Source organism: Lepus europaeus, chromosome 6, assembly GCF_033115175.1.
Source record: "Lepus europaeus isolate LE1 chromosome 6, mLepTim1.pri, whole genome shotgun sequence".
Taxonomy (NCBI): domain Eukaryota; kingdom Metazoa; phylum Chordata; class Mammalia; order Lagomorpha; family Leporidae; genus Lepus; species Lepus europaeus.
Genome location: NC_084832.1, coordinates 74,100,514 through 74,124,412, shown reverse-complemented (window position 1 = coordinate 74,124,412; position 23,899 = coordinate 74,100,514). Strand labels below are relative to the sequence as shown.

At 38.0% G+C, this 23,899-nt stretch overlaps 1 long non-coding RNA gene across 1 annotated transcript; it reads right to left on the bottom strand.

Annotated features, from left to right (window-relative positions):
* Positions 1-8,073: 8,073 nt before the first annotated feature.
* LOC133762370 (uncharacterized) lies at positions 8,074-23,502 on the bottom strand. Its single transcript, XR_009866271.1, has 3 exons — positions 23,435-23,502; positions 8,321-8,448; positions 8,074-8,188 (listed from the first exon to the last, which is right to left on the bottom strand). It is a non-coding gene; the product is annotated as an uncharacterized LOC133762370 (long non-coding RNA).
* Between the last annotated feature and the right edge of the window lie 397 nt (positions 23,503-23,899).

Below are 23,899 nucleotides of genomic sequence, written 5' to 3'. Positions count from 1 at the left end.
ATGGGGTCACTCAATCATGGGCTGTGAAACTCCAAAATGTGAGCAAAGATAAATCTTCTCACTTTCTAATTTGCTTCTCCCAGGCATTTTAGTTAAAGCCATGAAACTCTGACCAATATGCCTAAATCAGTTTAGCAAGAACTCTGCACTTGGGGCTGGCACTATGGCATAGTGGATAAAACTGCTGCCTGCAGTGCCTGCATCCCCTATGGACACCAGTTCCAGTCCCAGCTGCTCTACTTCCAATCTAGTTCTCTGCTATGGCCCAGGAAACAGTGGAAGATGGCCCAAGTCCTTGGTTCCCTACACCTGCATGAGAGACCTAGAGGGATCTCCTGGCTCCTGGTTTTGGATTGGCCCAGCTCTGGCCATTGCAGCCATTTGGGGAGTGAACCAGTGGATACAAGACTTCTGTTTCTCTGTGTCTTTGTAACTCTCTGCCTTTCAAATAAATAAATAAATCTTAAAAAAAAAAAAAAAAGAACTCTGCACTCTTGATATCTGCGGTCAAATGTTCTTAATCCAGGTTCAAATTCTTAATACAGAGAATCAACAGTGAAGAATAATTTGAAACCTTAGGAAATTGTTTCTCCAAATTACTTGTAAGAAATGATGTATCATAATACTTGCTAGCTCTGTGTTCAAACAGCCCAACACAAAAACAGCAGAATGGGCAGTCAGTAAATATTTGCAGACTGCCTGATTCAATGTGTTTTTAAAAGCACTGCAAATGTATATCCTACTTTACTTGCAAATGTGTATTTTCTCTAAAAATCCTCTCAACAAAGATATCCAATCATTTTCAGGTGCCATCTGGTGCAGGAATGTGCCATGCTGTTCTATGCAGTGGAGAATTTATTATAATAATCAATGCTGCTATCCTTCTAAGACCAGAAGAAACTGGCATAATCAGTAAATGCCATTAAACAAATCAGAATGAAAGCCTTGGATTTTTCAGATATTTGAAATTATTTTAAAATATAGCAGAACATTTTAATAATTCAGAGGAGAAACAGGTATTGTTGGTAGCTGGGGTGATTTCCAGGGCAGACACATTTAGTTGGCCATGCATAGCTTGTAACTGCATGTTTTCAACTGCTCTAGCAGTCTGGGTTCCTGAGACAGATGTTTTATATGGGCATGGTTCAAGACACACTAATCTAGGGTAGTTAATCATGATTTAATCACAAATCACAAGATAAAATGTGTTGTGATATTACCAAAAAACCCACAATAATTGACGGTCTCTACCTTACATTTGCTGCCTTAGCCTGCTGGTAAAAGTAACTCTGCTTCCTACAGCTGCTGTTCTGAGGCTATGTTTCACATAGACTTCTCTTCCTTTTGACAACACACAAATCCTTTGAACATTCCCTCTTGTGAATTACATGCAGAGACCCATGTGGTAGTCATGCTGGGAATCCTGGCAGGGAAGAAGTAGCAAAAGGCCACTTACTCTCCTCCCAGTATCACCACCCAAGGCCTTTCTCTCCCCTATTTCTTTAGCTACCTCTCCTATAGCAAAGGTACAGGTTCATCTGCCAACTTTCTAGACTCTGTTCCATCCAAATTCTTATAAAACTTACAGATATTGCCTAATTCTTCCTCAGCTTTTCTAACTAGATTCCAGGAAATTCACTGAACATAGGTGGCCCTTTAAGTATACTTTGCACACTACTCAAGACTCATCAACTATCTGTCTCATCTCTATCCAACACTGGTGAAAAATTGAAAAATATGAATAAGAGGATATCACATGGAGCCCTTTTGCTCATTACTATTTTTTATAATTTCTAGTGAAAAGTTTAGAAATCTTGTAGGGTAAAGAGATGTCCTTGGTGCGACTATTTTTCTTACTTCTCGGGTGTCAAGGGATGAAAGAATATTTGGAAGCAATGAAGGTAGCATTGAAAGGTAACATGCTACCTAAACCCTGTTCCTCTCAGACACACACACAAAAAAGGGAGTGACTGGAAGTCTGACCTAGGTGGAAAAACTCTACTAGGAATTTTGGCTAGGCAGAAAGTCTTTGTCCCTGTTAGCTCTTCAGTTCTTCTTCCCTGTTTAAGATAACATTGATGTGTCTATCTGAGAAGCAGAGACAGACACATGGACATGGATACACATACACACACACACACATTTGGTTCTCTCCCCAAATGCCTTCAATGACTGGGGACAGGTCTGAGCCAAAGCTGAAAGCCAGGAAATCTACTCAGCTATACCATGTGGGTGATCCTAGCAGTTAGCCTGACTGCTGGCAGGCAGTGGAAGATCCAGGTACATTTCTCCCCACCCCTGGCTTCTGCCAATCAGGTAAACTGCTCCCGGGTGTGGCCCAGGCCCAGCTGGAAAACTACCTTCAAGATGACTGGGCAGGCATATTGGCACCAGTGTTGGTTCTGTCCTATAGTTCCCCTGAGTTAGTTATGCCCCTTCCCCCTGCCCTTTCAAAGTGTTCATGGCTGTGAATAAAGTCAGACATGTTCGCCGAAACTTGTCTCCAGTGCTTCATGTAAGAAGGACACTGTTGCCCTGCTCTCCTTGACAATGTGGCTTTGCAGGACAAGCTGCAATGCCATGTGGATTCCAGGAATAATGGAGCCTTCACTTCTACTTTCCAGGGTCTACATTAACAGGAAACAAATTGGAAGTGAAGCTAGAACTCAAACCCAAACTCTGATGTGGAACACAGGTGTTTTAATTGGCATTGTAACTGCCAGGCTAAACACCTACCCTCCTCTTCAAAACTTGACATCCTTAGGCCCATTAACTTTTTGTGGTGTGAATGTGTATCCATTTTCTTTCCAGCAGTAAAATCTTGCCAAAATTTTAGGTCACATATGCCTGAGTAATGACTCCTTTCACTAGCTCACAGCAGAAGGGGGCTCCTACTGGCTGAAATGACTAGAACATAATACAGTTTCAAACATTTCATGACTGCCTATTATTTCTAGTCACTTTTCTAAGCACTGAGGTTACAGAGATAAATGGCACAGTCTGTACCTCAAATTGTTTTAATGAAAGCAAAGTAGAGAAATAAACATATCACAGGCATAAATGTTAAAAGAGGACCAGGCTCTCCAATAGACAGAGTTGAAAACCTGGTGAAGTAAATCAGTGTGAAGAAGATAGGTAATTCCAGGTCAAGGATCAGCTGATGCAAATACAAGGAATGTGAGAAAGGATTTAAAATCCAATGGTAGTTTGATGTTAGAGCACTGTATTAAAGTCAGAAAGGAGAAGAAAGGAGAGACCAGAGAAGTAGGCTTGGTTTTGTCTAATCTACGTGGAAATTTGACTTTCTACCAAAAACAATGTAAAAACAAGGAATGATTTTCAATAGAACAGATAAATGCTTAGATCAATCTTTTTAAAGATTGAGGTAGGTATTTGGTCTAGCAGTTAAGTCAGAGGTTAAGATGGCCACATCCCACATTGGAGTGTCTTGAGTTCAGGATTCAGCTCCAGCTCCCTTCTCCAGCTTCCTGTCAATTCAAATCCTGGAAGGCAGTGGTGATGGCACAAGTAACTGGGCTCCTGCAACCCATGTGGGAGATTTGGATTGAGCTCCTGTCTTTTGGACAAGCCTCAGCCAGGGCATCTGGGAAGTGAACATGCACATGAGATTTTTCTCTCTCTCTCTCTCTCTCATTTCTCTCTCTCTCTCTCTCTCTCTCTCTCTCTCTCTCTCTCTCGTTCTCTCTCTCTTTCTGCCTCTCTATCTCTCCATCTCTCAAATAAATTAGTAAAAGAAAAGATGATCCTTGTGTAGTATGTACCTTTTGTACATGGCAGCTGTGACCTAACTTCTGGACTGAGCTATTTAGCTCCTGTATTTGGTGAGTGTGTTGAAGCCCAATCTGACCTGTTCCTGGGTCTTGTGTCTGGTGGCCACCACCACCACCAGCCATCTTGCCTCGTTTTGTCCCCAGAGAAGTGATATCTGAGAGGAATATATCTGAGGAGTCCATATTCCAAATTTTGGAAATTTTCTATTAAAAGGACAAGGACAAGCTAATTATCTCTATCCCCATGGAAATTCTGCCTGGGGCTGGGAGAGGTCTTGCCCTTAGGATTTGGCAACCAGGGCTGCTTTGAGATGCAAGCACTCCTTCCTCAGATGTGCTCTGCAGAGCAGTGAATTGTATACAACAGGTACATTATGGGTGAAATTGGCTTTTGTAGGCCAGCTTGAGAAAAATAAGAAAATGATTGTAAGTCAGAAGGATGAACATACATTAAAATGACATAAATACATATGGAAAGATCTTTTCTCTAAGCTGACCAAAATTTAGCCAATGGCAATCTTTCTCTATTATGGAACCTCTTAGTTCATGACAGTCAAAGGAACTAGAGGTAAGCCTATGCTTTAGAAGTGATTCCCTAGCATAGGAGAACAGCATGGAAATCTTTCAGAATCCGTTGCCTGTCTGGCTAAAGATTCACTGATAGAACAGCATCAGAGAGTTCCCTTGGGACCCTTGCTGGTGTCTGCCTGCCCACAGGGGACATTTCAGAAGGAATGTCCATGATGTATATTGGAGATGAAAACAGGCAACAGAAAAAAGTTTCCCTGAGGCTACATAGATTCCAGCATTAACATCTGAATATTTCCAAAAATTTGTAGAAAACAGAATTCAGAGTTTCTGCAGTGCAAAAATCTGTTGAAATCTTCACATAGGTTCTCATAATATGCATTTTCATGAACTTTTTGAAGACTCTCTCATATACTTGAATCTCAATATTTTTTTGCCACCAAAATAAACTGATCTTTTAATCCTTTCTCCATGAATTTTTAAAGTCTCTGTGTATAGCTCCTTTCCAATTTCTAGTCACTAAGAATTAAGAGGATTCAAATTATGATTTTGTGAATGGCTAGAACATTAAATATTCCAAAATTTCTTACAGAATAATTTATAAAGTTTTCCTGTTCCTATCCTGGATGAACTACTCTGGAAATAAATGATCTTCCCAAGGATAATTAAGAACTTATTATTAAAAAAGGAACAGAATGAAAAAAAAAAAAGAAATACTATTACAAAAGTGGCTAAGACAGGTCCCAAAAGCCTCTTTAATAAAGTACATTTCCTTAAGAGGCAATAAGCAATGAACTATACAGTATCACACTAAAGATAATGGCTTCCTCCTTTTTAATGCTCACTGTTAAAAAGAAAAATCAATCGCTGTGTAATATATACTTTCTTCTTGGGCTGAGAAATACTCCAAGGAGGAAGCTTTGTGTATAAAACTTTGATCTCTCAGCCTTCCTTTACAAAAAAATGAAAATGTAGACCATAGTATATATAACAACTATGTACCATATTTTTTTAAATAAAGAATTTTGAAGGACTTTTTATTTAAAAAACAAAGAAATGTCTGTGTATATTAGTTTTGTCAAATGTTTTTAATCTTTGCCAAACAAATTGATAGGCATTATATACTACTGTAGTTTTAATGACTTTGTGACTACTTTAAAATTTATGTGTGAAGTTGAACCTCTTTTCATTTGTTTGTATTATTCATAACTCTTGCCTATTTTCCAGCTGGACTATCACCTTTTAACTGTTTATTTGTTGAACTCTTTAAAGTGGAGCCATGAAGCCTTTGACTACAATGAAAATTTAAATTTGTTATCTTAAAAATAATAAAATATTAAATTGAGAAACTACTTTTTACAGCAGTTTTAGTTTCACAACAGAATTGAGAGGAAGACACAGAGATTTTCCTTACATTTCCACCCCTACACATGCACAGCCTTAACATCACCCACCTCAGTGGTTCATGGTTACAACCAATGAACCTACACTGACACATCATAATCACCTAAAGTCCACAGTTACAATAAGCTTCACTCATGGTGTTGTACAGTCTATGGGTTTGACAAATGTGAAATGACATGTGACCTTTATTGCATTGTCACACTGAGTAGTTTGTACAGCCCTAAACCCTCCTCCACTCCCTGTGCTCTGCTTGCACATCTTTCTCTCTACCCAACCCCCATTGATTTTTACTCTGTCTTCATTTTTATCCTTTCTAGAACATCATATAATTGGAATCATACAATATGTAGCCGTTTCAGATTGGCTTCTTTCATTTAGTAATGGGCATTATTTGTTGCCAGGTATCAGGAAAGTTCTCCAAGCCTTGCATGCTGGTACAGTGGCAGGAGAGAGAGCACACCCAGACTCAGGAGCCAGTTTAGCCACTTTGGAAAAGTCCCTTGCCTTTCCTAGGCCTTGGTTTTCTCATCTGTTAAATAAGGAAAACATTAATATCAATCCCACTTTACCATGTTGTGTAAACAACAGGTTTCTTTTCTAGAAAATGAAGGTAACGTCTTGTAGCCCAAATGTAAGGTTGGTGAATGGATAAAATAGGCAATGTAGGGGCTGGTGTTGTGGCATACTGGATTAAGCTGCCCCTGCACCCATATGGGTGTTGGCTCTTGTCCCAACTGTTATACTTCCAATTCAGCTCCCTGCTAACGCACCTTGAAAAGCAGTGGAAATGGCTCAAGTACTTGGGCCCTTGGACCCATGTGGTAGATTCAGAAGAAGCTACTGGCCCAGGCTTCGGCCTGACCTAGCCCTGGACCTTGCAGCTTTTTGGGGAGTGAACAAGCAAATGGAAGATCTCTTTCTTCCTCTCCCTCTCTCTCCCTCTCTCCCTCTTCTGTAACTCTTTCAATAAATAAATAAATAAATAAATCTTAAAAAAATAGGCAATGTGTATGAAGGTTTAACAACATGCCAAGAATATGACACATATTAAAAAATAATTGCTAATTAAACTTTTTAGTTTAAAGTGGGCTGGGTGTTTTCTATTAGACCATCTGAAACTACTCTGCTCTTCTCCACTAGGCTCTGCAGGGTACAGTTGTCAAACAATGCAGGAATTGAGTGCTCTTCCCTGATAATTTCTCAATGAAGTGTTGAAGAGGTAGGAAGGTGAAAGAGACTGGTTTTCATTCCCTTACCTTCTCAGTCAGGCTGCAGTTTGGTTATGGCTACATTTCTTTGTGAATGATCTTGCTGGGCAACCAACCGTCTTAGACGGATTGGTTTCCCTTAATCATACCCATTACCTGTTAAGTCATTTCTTAATACCTTTTCAGGTAATTTAGAAAGCTTCTCCTATTTCCTGTCTGGAGGATACATAATGTTTCTCCTTCATACTTACAACATTGTTACTTTTATCTATTTTTTGTATCACACAGCTACAACATCCTCAAAAAATCAAGAACTGTAAAATATCTTGCAAATTACTACTTAACATCCATCAATATCCAACAGTGGCCAGGATTTATTGAAGATTTACTCCCAGATTAATTTAAAGAAAAGCAAAAAGAGAAAAAAATGAAAGATTCAAATCTTGAAGAAAAAAGTTGTAATTGCGATTAAAAGTTGCAAACTCTCCATAAGAAAAGTTGGTCAATTTCCCCCTTTTGTTTTAATATAACTAAAAATGCAGCAACAACAAAAATCTCTGGGTCTTATTTAGCTTAGTAGAACAAAGGCAACTGCTTAAACAAAGTGTACTAATATTAGTAGCTGATGTCTTACAGATGCATTCCCCAATCTTGTGTTTCTTTTCTGTACCCATGAATGGGGGAAAAAGACTATGCCTAAAGGATGACTTTTATAATATTAGTTCAAGGAAATTTGCAACTGCAGCACACATTTTCACTAACAATGGAGAAGTTAATGAAACACATACAATTCACTGCTGTGTTGCTACCCACAATGGTCTACCAGCGTACTTTAACAGAAAAACATTTTTCCAATTTGATAAATATTAACAACTGTATGTTTTCATTAAAAATTTCATGTTGTAGTAAAAAAAATCACTCCTCAATGTTAACTTTTATTTATTTATGTTTTTTAATGTGAGAGATACAGAGTGAGAAAGATGTGTACAGAGGGAGCTCCCATCTGTTGGTTCACTTCCATATGCCTACAATGGCTGGGATTGGGGCAGGCTGAAGTCAGACCATGCTGAATGAAAAGCCTGCAACTCAATTTGGGCCTCAAACATAGATGGCAGGAACCTAACTCCTGAACCATCCTTCTTTTTTCCCAGAGTCTGCATTATCAGGAATCTGGTTTTGGGAACCAGAGATGAAACACAAACACAGGCAGTCCAATGTGGGATGAGGGTGTATTAACCACTAGACCAGATGTTTGCCCTAAAACAAAACAAAACAAGAACAGTAGAGAATGAGTGAATATATGGTATTGTCTCTACCTTAGTGAACAGCACCATGTGGGGGTGGGGGGGCATGATCCCCATCTGGGTTTTCTACAATAAAGTTACTCACTTCGGTTTTTGGTCGTGTTCCAGTTGACATTTGGTTTGGTACACCATCAAGATTCTGGATGCTTCCAGCTTTATTTTTAGATTCGTTTCTTCTGATGACTTTTGTTTTCTTTCTTGGTTTATAGACTCCTATAGAAAAAAAGGGTTTTTTCTAAATACAAAGAATAGTTCATCAAGTAAATCAATTAGTGTCATATCGATAAAAATTTTCTTTTAAAGCCACAGTGCTTTGGAAACTAGTATAAAAAGTAAGAATATTCTTAAATATTCATTTTTTCAAGAAACATTTATTCTTAGTGAGATCATCCCTAATAAAGCCCAAAAACTTATTGTTGATGTAAGTTTATAAACTAAATTTAATTTATTTTTTAATTTATTACTCATTTGGATGGCAGATTTACAGAGAGAGGGAGAGACAGAATCTTTCATACGCTGATTCACTGCCCAAATGGCCACAATGGCCCAGAATGAACCAGGCAAATGCCAGGAAATGGAATGCTGTTTGATTCTCCCAAATGGGTGGCAGTCCACTGTTTTCCTAGATGCATCTGCAAGGAGCTGAATTTGAAATGGAGTATCCAGAGCTCCTTGGTACATTGCAGGCAGTAGCTTAACCTACTGTGCCACATTGCCAGTCCCACTAAAAGTAATTTTAAACTATCAAGGAAAGCTGTATTACTATTTTGGTATAAAACTTTTTAAGAAGCAAGGTCATGGGTGCTTTGTGTAGTTATATTGATTATTTTAAAATTTTAATAGCTAAACATTGTTTATACTTTGATGCACATGATGCTCTCAAATAAATTAATATGTGTATTACCTAATATACTTATTGTTTTGTGGTGACACTTAAAATGTTTCTTAACAATTTTCAGGTGTATAGTATATTAGTGACTGTAGTCAAAACATTATAAATCTTTTGACCTTATCTCTCACAACAATCTTTCATCCATTGGCTTACTCATCAAAAGGCCTCTAATAAAGCTAGGAGCCTAGAACTTCTTGGATTATCAGTTTTTGTCTCCCAGGGTGCACATTATCAGGAAGGTGGAATTGGAAGTGGAACTGGGATTCAAACCCAGACACTTCAGATGGGACACATGTGTCCTGAGCAATATCTTAATTGCTGCCCCAAATACCCACTTGTGAGCAGAATCTTTAATTATACTGCTTAGAAATGATATATTTCTATGACTCTTGTGCTTGCAGCAATTCTCCTGTAGGGAAAAGTATTAAATTTGATGAGAGACATAGTACTCCCATCTGCTGGTTCACTCCCCAAATGCCTATAACACCTGGGACTGGGCCAAGGCCCAAGCCAGGAGCTAGGAACTCAATCTACATCTGTCACGGAAGTGGCAGGAATGACATGCTTGAACGATCACTGATTTAGGAAGCTGTAATTAGGAGGCAAATAAAAAAATAGAACACAGGAACTCTGATGTGGGTGGCAGGCATCCAAACAGCTAGGCTAAATGTCTGCTCCTCAGACTCCTATAATTTTAAAGTCATGTTTGATATTATATCCCTCTTCATGTTAATTTTATTCATGTTGTTTGGTTGAAAAAGCCTAACTTTTAAAACTTTTACTGTTATCACTATGTGACATAGTCTCAAGGCTCACACTGAAACTTAATTGCCATTGTGACACTATTCAGAGTCAGGACCTTCAAGAAGTGATTAGCTCACGACGTCTCTGTATATATTAATGTTGTTATTATGGGGATGGGCTTGTTACAAAAGCAGCCCCCACTTGCTCTTTTGTTGAATATGCTTTTGTGCCTTCTGCCTTCCACCATGGGATGACACAGCAAGAAGACCCTCACCAGATTTCCTAACCTCCAGAATTGTAAACAAAACAGATTTCTATTGTCTATAAATTATCCAGCCTGTGATATTCTGTTATAGTGGCAGAAAACATACAAAAAGTTATATACCAAGAGAACAAAGAGTGGTTAAGAATGCCAAGTCTGGAGCCAGTGCGGTGGTATAGCAGATAAAGCCACCGCCTGCAGTGCCGGCATCCTACTTGGGCACTGGTTCGAGTTCAAGCTGCTCCACCTCTAACCCAGCTCTCTGGTATGGTCTGGGAAAGCAGTAGAAGATGGCCCAAGTCCTTGGACTCCTGCACCCACGTGAGAGACCAGGAGGAAGCTCCTGGCTCCTGGCTTCAAATCAGCATACCTGATTGAGGCCATCTGGGGAGTGAACCAGAGGATGGAAGACCTTTCTCTATGTCTCTCTCTCTCTCTCTCTGTAACTGCCTTTCAAATAAATAAATCTTTAAAAAAAGATTTTTGTATATATATAAAAAAGAAAGCCAAGTCTGGAATATTGGGTTATCTGTGTGACCATACACAAATTACTTCACCTCTCTGAACCTCACTTGTCTCAACTGTAAAACTGGAATGAAAATGCTTTGTATTCCCTGGATTGTACGGACTTTATCCATGTAAAACATTCTATAAAGTGTCTAGCACATAAATAAGTGTGAATTAATGATAGCTATTCTTATGTTAGTACATGACAGGTAATTGGGTAAAAGAATAATGAATCTGTAAAGACAGAGATCATCAAGAGAATGCTTGCTGTACCTCTGGGTGTTCTCAGGATCACGTTCTGTGAGCTCTAAATAATAGCAACAGTTTGAAGCATTTCTTCAGCACCCATACAAATGAGAATCCAGCCCCAGCAGTCAAAAGACAGAGAACTGTTTTCTTCTTTGGGAATAAAGTGACACAGCTGGAAAACTATTTTACTAGGTTTTGTTCCTTGGTAAAAAATTTTTTCCTTATAGTTTAGCCTCTTTAACAATTAGATTATTTCAAAAATATAGTTGTAAGAGCTTAATTTAATGTCTTTGTACTGTAAATAATTGAATAAGAATTTTCACTCCTATTTGAGAGTGGGAAATAATTTGATTTTACAAATATTGCAAGCCTTATATTTTGGGTCTTATCCATTGTTTCCTTTCTATAGCTTACATATTATTTAAAGAATGCTTCTTCATTTGGCTCTCTCACCAAAACAAAGTTTTAATGCTATCATTATAGCCATTTTCCAAATTTGCTGTATTATCCCTATTAATATTAAACTTCACTGATGTAATAAACATCATTGAGTATTTTCTGTCATAAACAACCAAGCCATGACAGAAAATCAATTATAAATTACAGAAAATCAACAATGAAATTCTCTACTAATCTTTTCCCAAGTTACATATAAAGAAATCTTAGGAAAAAAAATTCCCAAGACAAAATATTTACATTTAAGTGAAAGTACTAAAGAATTAGTAATGCCAAATCTGGGGAGATAAACAGCAAATTGCTTTACTCATTCTACTTTTTTCAGAGTAAAAGAAAGAAAAATGAGAATACAGATACTCCCCTTATATTAAAAAATACATTTCTAAAGTGGTCACACTTTTAATTCATATTCATATGTAATATAAGTAAAATTATAGTGGAACACTTATGTTTCCTCGTTTACAAAGAAAAATTTTACAAATTAACAAGTTTTAAAATTGAAGAACATTACAGTTAATTTTCTAGAGGGAAGTGTGGCTTTTATAAAGAAATATCCATATTTTAAATATTTAGGATGCTAGTAATAGTCAGTTAACTGACCATTAAGACCTAATAGACAAAAATCATATAGCATTTGTTTTGCGCTCCAAATATAAATGAAGTGAGCTGAAGGTCAGAATTTAACATAGACTGAAATTTGTCATTGCCATTTATTTTTCATGTGTAGATTTGTTCTGTACATCAAAAAAGTTTATATAATTAACCCTTAGGGAACATCAAAAATGGGAAGAAATTTAAGTACGTGTGAAAGTTTGCCTGAGCAGAGCTATAATTTGTATTGTATTCATCTTTGAATCTCAGTTCAGTTCTTCCTATAATTGAGACTGATCTACTTATCCTGCTAAATCACAAAGACAGACATCACTTGATTCCAGGTCAGAAAAACTGAGTTCCTCCAGTTTTTCATATTTTTTATTGCTGGATACAAAATTCTTTTTCTCTCTCATAATAATTACCATTTATTTAGAGCTTGTATTTAGTGTAGTTAAAGCAGGCTGCTGCCTAAACTCATATTGTAATTTTGCTGCCTACTGTCTATGTGAATTTGGCAAGTTACTTGTCCTCTCAAGATCTCTGCCATTTCGTTGGGTTAAAATAGGGATATTATTAGGACCTACTCATAGAGTTGTATGTATTACTACTTGTTTTCTTTTTTTTTTTGGTCTGTATTTTACTCAAGATATTTCCAGAACTTCAGAAAGCCAGAGATTTAATTGTGTTATTTACTCCGAGTGTGATGACTACACCCTTTCTGATGGCTCAAGTATGGGAAAATAAAACAAAACACTGACTGAAAAACCAAATTTCTCTTCCAAATTTCACTGTGGTGCACTAAAGAGGGATAGAGAAAAAAAAATGAAATAAAACTGAGAAAACAGAATCATCATGAGTATATCCCATTCTATTTAAGACACTGTAGTCTAACACATTTAGTTTTCATTTGCGCACAGTTGATGCAGGTATCCGCATCTTTCCCCTGTACCCAGTGGCTTCCCTAGGCAAAGCGTATCTTTCCATCCTCTCAATTCCTCTCTTCCCATTCATTCACCCATTTGTTGCCAGGAAAACAAAAATAAATCACACGTATTTTCTTGAAAATTCCTAATCTTGGGAGAAAGGGCCATGTAGAGAGATAATATTACAAGGATGTAAGCCAATATATGTACTAAATGATAAAAATTAGACAAGAGAGAAAATTATTCTGCCTAAGGGAAAAGAAAGAATTCCTACAAAAGGTAACCTTTAAACTGGGTTTAGAAGGAAGAATAGTAATATTTCCAGAACAAGTAAATCCTAGAGGCATGAAAGCACAAAAAGAATACAGCTTGTCCAAAGAATAGTGAGAGTTTTTATCTCACTCTATCTGATGCTGCCAACAGAGCAATGGCAGCAAATGGTGTATGAAAGGTGATGAGAGCCCTCAGGGAAGAAGCCACACATTAACGAATTTGCATTTTGCTGCAGTAATAGGAACCAAGCATATTTTTAAAAATTCTTAGTTATTTCTTTTCTAAGTTTTTATTTATTTATTTAAGAGGTAGAGTTACAGACAGTGAGAAGGAGAGACAGGGAGAAAGGTCTTCTGTCCATTGGTTCACGCCCCTAATGGCTGCAACAGCCGGAGCTGTGCTGATCTGAAGCCAGGAGCCAGGTGTTTCTCCCTGGTCTCCCATGCGGGTGCAGGGGCCCAAGCACTTGGGCCATCTTCCGCTGCTTTCCCAGGCCATAGCAGAGAGCTGGATTGGAATAGGAGCAGCCAGGACTAGAACTGGTGCCCACATGAGATGCCGGCACCGCAGGCAGAGGATTAACCTACTGCGCCATGGTGCCAGCCCCAAATTCTTATTTATTTGAAAGGGAGATAAATAAAGATCTATCCACTGACTCACACCCCAAATGCCTGCAATAACTATGGTTGAGTCAGGTTGAGGCCAGGATTCCAGAGCTCAACCCAGATTTCCCAGGTGGATGGCAGGGACCCAAGAACTTAAGCCATCACCACTGCCTTCCAGAGTACACATTAATAGAAAGCCATATTCAAGAGCAGAGCTGGACTCAAACTGAGGCACTCAGATACGTTATGCAGGCATCCCAAGCAGTGTCTTAACCACTATACCAATTACCCCCTTTTCATAGTTTTATTACTCAAACATGCATCATTAGACACTAAAGTGTAGTCTTCTCCCTTTATAACATTTTGATATATAATTTTAAGTCTCTTTTCATCTATAAATAATTTTTGTCACAGTTTATCTGTCGAAAAACACAAGCGTTTTCCAGTGTGGATTTTGCAAGTTGCATACCTAATAGATTTCAACTTATCTGTCTTCTGTTTTTCAGTATCTAAATAAGAGTTAAGAGTTGGGTTCAATCAACCTCTGTGGCAAGATTATTAGCAGTGTTGAGTGCTTCCATCAAGAAACCTCTAATGTATGATTGTGTTTTTTATATTAGCAGCCACTAATGCTAAATATCTCTATTCATTCATTAGGTGTTGCAACACAGTGTTACTTTAATTCTTTTCTTTTTAATTTATGAGTTCATATATATTCACACAGAGATGTCCTCCTTTACTTACTATTTGGTTACCCACTGTTACAGTTTACATAGATAGTAAAAAAAAAAAAAAAAAAAAAAAAGCATAGTTTTCAAGCTAATGCATTGAGTGCTTTTCATCCTCCAAAGGTGATCAGCTCTCATTTTTAAAAATATTATTATTATGGATTTAAATATAATTAATGCATTCCAATATTGTGACTAGAGCTCAAATTGTCTTATCTATCACCAGTGGAGACTTTTTCTACTTGACTCCTAAAACCCTAGTAGTGTTTGATAGCTACCCAGCTGCAGCATGACAAGCTGCTCATCTTGAACTTCTTCTGTAAACCTAGAATTAGAATTTTTACCAATAAGCCCTGGCTTCTTTTCATGAGGTATTGTATTTAAGAACACAATCTGGGCAATAAGAATAGTCATTGCCACTGGGTTAGTCATTGTTTCTAGGTGTTTTCAATGAAGATAGAGATGGAGATAGAGTGAACAAGTGAGCAGAGGGTGGGGTCAGGCAAGATACATTATGAGTTCATATGGATACTTTCAATCTTGCAATTCAAATTTTAAGACCACAGAACATTTATAAAATTTATCATCTAGTATATATGTATGTACTTTCTTCTACACTAAAAATTTTGGTTCTCAAAGATGCAAGCCATGACAGAACTAGAACACCCAATTATTTGTTTTTCCTTCTCATTACATATGCAACAGATTCAAAATATACCAATATTACCACCACTGTACCAAAAACATTTATTTTTCGCATGAACAGTCTCTATTCTCCCTCTTGCCCCCCCCTTTTTTACTGAATTGTATGAACTCATATGGAGATTTTTTTAATATTTAAATGAGACTGTTCTTGTACCCCAAAGTAGCCACAGACTCTTCTGTTATTTGAGAATTAAAAAACTGTGGGACCTACCTGAGAAATCATTCAAAAAGTGGGAAATCATCGACTAAAGGGACATGAAGAAACGACAGTAAAAATCTCTCTTTGTTCACCCTCTCAAGTTATTTCTATACAGTAAAATGATTATCTCTGGCAAATGTATGCCAATATAACTTTTTAAAAACGATTTTTATTTATTTATTTATTTATTTATTTGAGAGGTAAAGTTACAGAAAGAGAAAGGACAAGACAGAGAGAAGGATCTTCCATCTGCTGGTTCACTCCCCAAATGGCCACAATGGCAGGAGCTGGGTGATCCAAAACCAGAAGCCAGGGTCTCCTTCTGGGTCTCCCATGTGGGTGCAGGAGCCCAGACACTTGGGCCATCTTCTACTGCTTTTCCAGTCCACAGCAGAGAACTGGATCGGAAGTGGAACAGCTGGGACTTGAATAGGTGCCCATATGGGATGCCGGCACTGGAGGCAGAGGCTTAGCCCTCTATGCCACAGTGCCAGCCCCTCCAATATAACTTTTAATAAGCTAGGAGGTACACGGTTGGATCATGTGATCCTAAGCCAAAAATTTTGTATAGTTTCCTGATGTTGGATGTCAGTCAAACCTTCCAACTCCTGGGGCCTTCCCCAGGAGTCCTAACTGTGAGGACTAATACAGAAGGCATATACAAAGCTCCAGCTACATAATAAGCACTTAGCAAATGGTGTTTGCTATCATGACTTTCTTTGCTATCATGTTTAAGAAATACCACTGTTTACTTTATCATCAGGAATTTCCTATTACAGGAGTAATTATTCTCAAGGATCCTAGAAAGCAAGGACCTAATATACTTACTTTATATTCACTGGAATAGTGGTCAGAAATTTTGCTATAGAATTTTCCAAAAACTATTGATGTCTGATCAATAAATAGAGATAAGTGGAGTTAAAATATCACAATAGAAATTGGGAAGGCAATGAAAGCCTATGTTTTGTTAACTGAGTGTATGTTGCACTTTCTCTAATATCAGTATCATATTGCTCATTATCAATAGAACATATGTCTAGTGTGCATCCTAGAGACATCTAATAAAGCACTAGGCCTTTTTAAAAAAATGCATTATGGGCCGGCGCCATGGCTCACTAGGCTAATCCTCCGCCTTACGGCGCTGGCACAACGGGTTCTAGTCCCGGTCGGGGCACCGATCCTGTCCCGGTTGCCCATCTTCCAGGCCAGCTCTCTGCTGTGGCCAGGGAGTGCAGTGGAGGATGGCCCAAGTCCTTGGGCCCTGCACCCCATGGGAGACCAGGAGAAGCACCTGGCTCCTGCCATCGGATCAGCGCGGTGCACCGGCCGCAGCGCACCTACCGTGGCGGCCATTGGAGGGTGAACCAACGGCAAAAGGAAGACCTTTCTGTCTGTCTGTCTCTCACTGTCCACTCTGCCTGTCCAAAAAAAAAAAAAAAAAAAAAAAAATCTTCTTTGGAAGGGTACTGGAGCTCAGTGGGAGACATGACTTAACTGGATGATGCTTTGATGTGTGTAAAGTTTCCTCTAAGGAGTGAAGTATGTTCTGTGCAAAACAAAGAAAATGGTGAAAAGTAAGACAGTAAGAAACGTATGCCTCTGCCTGGTTTTAAATGTAATTAAGCAGGTTGACTTTGGAATTCAACGTTTTTATAAAGTTTTCTTGCTTATCAAATATTTAATTTAGTCTTGTAATTCTTGTTTGAAAGATATTTGAAACTGCATGCTTCCTTTATTTCCATGCATTTTTATGCTTACATTTTGTAATCATGTACAATGTTATATTGGAGGAAAAGAACCTTTTATTTTCTTGTGTACTTCTTTTAAATGTGGAATACACTGTTGAAACACTGTTAAAAATAGTTCTGAAATATTTCAATGATCTTTGTTCTTATCTTCTTTTTATTCTGATTACTAAGTGCCTAAAGTCCATGAGGGTAGTGACTGGTCCTGTTTTAACATTATTCCAGATGTGGTTATCCATCTTCCAAATTATTCATTACAAACAAAACATTAACGTCAAAGATGGAAAGTGAGCAAAATTAAAATGCAACATTTTCTTGATGAGAGCAGACTTTTTTGTAATTAATGATTTTTTCAAGTTGTGCACAAAATACAAGTAGAAGCAAAATGGGCTTCTTTATTATATAAATCCAGATCTTACCAGCCAAAAACAAAGTTTGTAAAAAGCACTACGTAGAAATTTGAGATCTAAGTTTTCATTTAAATGAAATATTGATGCTTTAAAAGTTTAGAAATTGTATATTATTTTTGAACTATAACAATTTCAAATTAATACATGTAATTAAAGGACACCTTGCAGTTTAAGTTTTCCATAGAGAATTAAAGACAATCAATTAAGGATACTATTTTTTAGTAATTTAAAAATAAAATTTAAAGCAGTAGATAATTGAAAGAGAAAAATGTCAATTTATGATTTTGATTTTGAAAAAATTCAGTTATAAGAATTAAAGGCCTGCTTCAAAGGGGGAGAAAGTTCTTAGGATATGTTGGTTGTTTTTCACCAAGTTCAACTTTATTTTGAACATAAAAAACTTATGTTCTTTACCACAGAAGCTGAAGTTAATGTGCTCCAGTCCTCAATGACTATTTGTGTTTTGGGGATAAAGGGAACTTTGCTCCCTTATTTATGGCTTCTTCTTATTTCTCTACAATAACCCCATTCAAGAAAATAAAAGGCACATTTGTTGTACTAATTCCACCTAAGCACTTTATAAAAAGCAAGATGACTGCCAGAAAATCTATACTTAAATTATTGGAATGTAAGGGAACTAAGTATCTCCTTACAGAACTCCTTATAGTAGCTTAATTTTTTTTTTTTTTTTTTGACAGGCAGAGTGGACAGTGAGAGAGAGAGAGACAGAGAGAAAGGTCTTCCTTTTGCCGTTGGTTCACTCTCCAATGGCCGCCGCAGCCAGCGCGCTGCAGCCGGCGCGCCGCGCTGATCCGATGGCAGGAGCCAGGTGCTTCTCCTGGTCTCCCATGGGGTGCAGGGCCCAATCACTTGGGCCATCCTCCACTCCACTCCCTGGCCACAGCAGAGAGCTGGCCTGGAAGAGGGGCAACCGGGACAGAATCCGGTGCCCCGACCGGGACTAGAACCCCTTGTGCCGGTGCCGCAAGGCGGAGGATTAGCCTGTTGAGCCACGGCGCCGGCCATAGTAGCTGAATTTAACACCCAGCTAGCCATCATCATGACCTAGAAGAAGAGCATCTGGTAGGTTTTGAGACATTAATAGAGCAGTGTTATGGAAAAGTGACTTTACATTTTATACTTTATTTGTGTATGTGGGGGGGGGTAAATAAAATTAATATATATGACCGTTAAGCCAATGGTCAACATGATGATTAAATTGTATTGCCATTAATGTCACATGCCATTATATCGTATATATTTTTAAAGTGAGGAAATTAGGAAATTTGAACAATGCAAATGTAATTTGGATCATTTTATGGTCAATAAGTAAGAAATTTATCCACTCTAAGCCGGATTTGCTTATTCTATGGATTAGGAAGATTAAGACAAATTATAAAATAAAAAAATAACCTCAGGAAATAGAATATTTGATTTTGAAATAAATTTTCTTATCACAGGACAAGTCTCCTACTGGATCTGAGAATTCATATTTACTACTTAACATACTATACTCCATTGGTAAGACAAGAATTAAGTAGAGATTAGGGGTGTGTATGAGAGTAGACATGACAAAAAAATGAAGCCAAATGTCTTCCATTTAAGGAGTCTACAATTCTCCAAGGACTAGAACAAATCCTATAAACAGAAAGACTGGCAGAGAGCTCTTGTAATGAACGTTCAGTTGTCCTGGTTCTCCTGTTTAAAGAAAGAAGAAATTGCTTCCCTCAGCACACTACACAGAACTTTCCTGGGATGTCTTATGACATCCTTTCCTCCAATCTCTGTACAACTCAGACTAGTTATTAATACACTGGAGGAAAGCTCAGATTTCATCTTGTCATAGTCTTCCAAGGAACTGCCTTGCTGCACTGTTCTACTGGTGTGCAGGAACAAAATTTTCTTGGTGTCATTCATATTAGAGTTGCTTTCTATTAAATTCTATTCTAGGTTAAATAAACTCTCAAATTTTATTTCATTCTACTATAGTAAATAATATTTTAGGCTACAAAAAGTATTTAAGGATTTATTAAGTAGCAGCAAGATAACAAATACCATAAAATCTGACACTTGAACACTATGGATGATAAAATAGTTTCAGAACAGTTCAGACCATGGCTTTTAATAAAAAGGACAGATTATTTACATAGCTGAGGCAGCTTACTGTTTCACTATTTTTGCATTCTAGTATGTTAGTGCAGTATTTAGAATTTAATAGGGATCCAATCACTATTTACTGAATAAAAATAATAAAAAAGCCTTTGTGATAGGCATAAATCTGGATATATTGTAGATTCTGCAAAGAAGTTATTGCTAATCATTCCCCCCTTAAGTTAAAAATACCTTTCCATGCAAATAATTTTATTGGGGCCAGAATTGTGGTGCAGAGGGTTAAGCCACTTCCTGAGACACTGGCATCCAATAGGAGTGTCAGTTTGGAGTCTCATCTGCTCCACTTTCTATCTAATTCCATGGTAATGCACCTGAGAAAGCAGTGGAAGATGGCTCGAGTGCTTGCGCCCCTGCAGCCAAGTGGGAGACCCAGTTGGAGTTCCAAGCTCCTGGCTTCAGACCCAGCCATTGTGGCCATTTGGGAAGTGAACCAATGGATGGAGGATGAAAGATCTTTCTCTCTCTCTCTCTCTCTGTCCCACCCACTCTCACTGTTCTGCTTAAAGATGTGATTGCCAGCTCTGACACCCACTTCAGCCTCCACCATCCACCATGCAGTCTTCACCAGAACTGTTGCCATGCATGAGTCTCTAAAACTAAACTAAATAAGGCTTTCCTCTTTATAAGTTAGCTGTTTCAGGTATGTTGTTACAGTAATACAAATCTAACTGATTCCCCACTATAGGAGTAATAGACCTGAAATTGACCAGACCAAAGAGAAATGAAAATTTGTTTGAAATGATCTCAATCCCCTATTAGATTGAGGTACTGTATTCTTAGGCTAGCCTCCTAAAAGAAGGAAAAGTAAATCCTTTATAAAAGTTAAAAAAAAGAAAGAAAGAAAACCACAGAGAGAGCAAGCCTAAATTAGTTTTCATAAATAATTCTGTTAAGAATTTCATGGATTTCAAAGAACACAAATAATAAAAGATGACAGAAACAAGATCCATAGATGATTCAAATATTGGAGTTATCAGGCATACACATCTCCTGAATGGAAATTCAGGAGAGAAGTATAAAGCTATAAATAAGAATCAAATGAAAATCCTAGAACTGAAAAATCACACTGACTCAATAAACTGAAATTTGATATTCAAATTACATCTATAATAAACACAAAACATTTAGGAATAAATTTAACAAGTATGTGTAGCATCTGTATGCTGAAAATTTGCAGAGAGAAATAAATTGAGATATATACCATGTTCATAGACTGGAAAGCTCAATATTTTTAAACTTACCAGTTCTCCTCAGCTTGATAAACATTTTCAACAGAATCTCAGTAAAAACCCTAGTAAGCTTTTAAGAAACCAATTCTAACATTTATATTAAAATGCAAAGGTCACAGAATGATCAAAATAATTTTGAGAAAAAAGGTGCAATGTCTTTCCCTATCTGATTCAATACTTACACTGGTTTTGTAATCAACACAGCTTGGCACTGGCTTAAGATTAGGCATTTATTCATCAATGGCATTGAGGAGAATAGTAATTCAGAAAACTCAGATGATTTTTCATAAAGGTGTCAAGGTAATTCAATAGAGTAAAGGATAAACTTTTCAACAAATGCTGCTAAAATAAATGAATTCCCAGTTTGAGACTACGAATACCAAAATGTTATTGTAGTACATTAAATGGATATTGGATAAATGAAATATAGCTTGAATATTAGGAGAATTTTATAATAACTTTATGCTAAAGATGTGAATATTTGGATTACATATAAAAATTCCTAGAAAAACACATCTTACAAAATACATCTCTTCAAAAGACTCTATTAAGAAAATGACAAGAGCCACAAACTGAGATAAAAATATTCACAAGATAGATCTCTGACAAGTGTTTGCATAACAGCAAACCTCTGTAACTCACTAATAAGCAAGCAATTCAGTTTAATAATGAGCAAGGGTGGGCTTTGGCAAAGTAATTAAGGTGCCATTTGGATCACCTGCATCTCATATTCGAGCGTCTAAGTTTGGGTCCTAATCTCAATTGCAGCTTCTTGCTAATGTGTACCTGGAAAGCAACAAGTGATGGCTCAAGTACTCCAAGGATGCCATCCATGTGAGAAACCTGGATTGAGCCTTCTGCTCTTGTCTTCCAACTGGACCAGCCAGGTTGTGGGCATTTGGAGAATGAACTAGAGGAAGAGAGATTCTCTCTACCTTTCAAATAAAACAAATAAATTAAAAAAATAGAAGTGGCTAAAGTTTTGAACAGATACTTCATAAAAATGAGATAACACCATATACTAAATGAATGGCTAAAACCAGTCTACAACACTAGTGTTGGCGTTTGTTAGACGGTCTGCCATCTCTTTAATCTTTAGAGAAGATGTTCGGCATTTAGATGCAGAGACATTAGGGTGTGAGAACATTAGAGAATTCTTGGCTTTTGCTCAATTTTTTTAAATTTTAGATGTTTATTTTTATCTTTCATCTTCTTAAGACAAAGTGACAGTGACTTAAAAGCCACTGTTCCTATTTTCTATTTATATACTATATATAATATTTAAGCAATGGAGAGCTAAGTTTGTGTTACTAATATGATTGAGGCAAATGGAACAATTGCTTACATGTACAGGAAGGATGGTAATGTACAGAAAAAGCAAAATAAGCAACTCAATGGGATACAGGCAATATCTAATGAAATAAATTTACTTCCCATTCCACACATGTTGGAGTTTCAAAACTATTTTGGCCAAGCCTCCACATGTGCATCTTTCTAGATCTATTACAGCTTTCTCTCGCACCTCTTTGACTTGTTGTCTAATTATCTTCCATCATGGTACTCTGCCTCCCTTTTTTCTGGTTATCTTGCCCGCATCTCGCCTTATTTCTGAACAGTCTTTATACTGTAATATTGCCCAGGTTTCCCTCTTGGTTTTATATAAATATATGCCATGGCATTCCTCAAACCACAGCAGTTTTCTTTACAAACCTACTATTAATTTTAGCACAAACCAGTAAAATGCTCTTACTTTATCTATTCAGGACAATTTAACGCTCTTGTATTCCCTGGCACACTGTTATTTGGGCGTTAACTTACTTAGAAGTCTTTATTCCTTTCACTCTGGTCTTCACAAGTATTGCTTTTACATAGGCCACAGAAGGCAAAGAGTTCTGAAGTTCGAGTTCTGAAGTTCAAGGATAAAGTGTTTACCAAGGCTGAAGAAATCTGGGGGAACTCAGTACCTTGTGCAGGTTATACTTCAGAATCAGGCTAAAATTGTATCAGAGGACATAGATTTGGATTTTATTTTTCTAATATACTTAGTAATTACCACGCTACATCTAAAAACAAAACAATGCTAATGTACTCTGACAAGCTACTATGGTCCATCTATTAAAATTGGTTTGCCTGTATTTTGTAAATGTTAAAAAGGGACAGAATTTTCCATAGGAACACCTTTACACAGATACCATTCCTGCAGAAGGTGCAATTGTTCATTCTCACAAAATACAACTCATTAAGAGAATTGCTGCTTTAAAAAAAAAAAAGCCAGAAAACGTTTACGTAGATAAAAATGCTTCGAGTTTCACACGAGTGGTCCATTTGTTGTCGGTACCACCCCAACCTTCTCGACACAGAATGCTTACAGACACGGACCAGGAAGATGAAGTCGCTTCAGGAAAATTTATGGAGGGAAAGGCTGCATCCAGCCCAACGCTGGGACCGCACCCAGTCTGCATTTGCAGCGCTTAAAACTAAGGGGAAAATACAGCTCCAGTTTTACCTCATAAAGCATGAACTTTCCACAAAGATTTCCAGAAACCTGACTCACAGCCAGAAACCCAAACCCGGTGGGCGGGAGGGGGAAAAACAACACCCTATTGCGCCACCATTTCCGTCTCGCCGGACTCACAAACGTGCAAAGATGGTGAAAGACGCACAAGCCGACGGCGTCTACGCCTCCAAATTGCGCAAGCGCACGGCCAGGCCCCACCCCCCCTCGCGCTCCCGCCAAGCCCAGGCGCGCGCACCGGAAGCCAGCGTGCTGGATGAGCGCGCGCACCGGAAGTCAAAGCCCGCAGGCGCCGCCCGGGGCTTCCGCCCAGAGGCCCGGCGGTCGCCGTTCGGTTCCGGCTGGAGCCCCGCCCTCTCGCGGGAACGCTGCAGAAAGCTTAATATCCGGAACGAGAGCCTGGCGCCGGCGCGCATTTCCGGCAACGGGCGCGAAGGCGAGGATCCGGTGACGCCT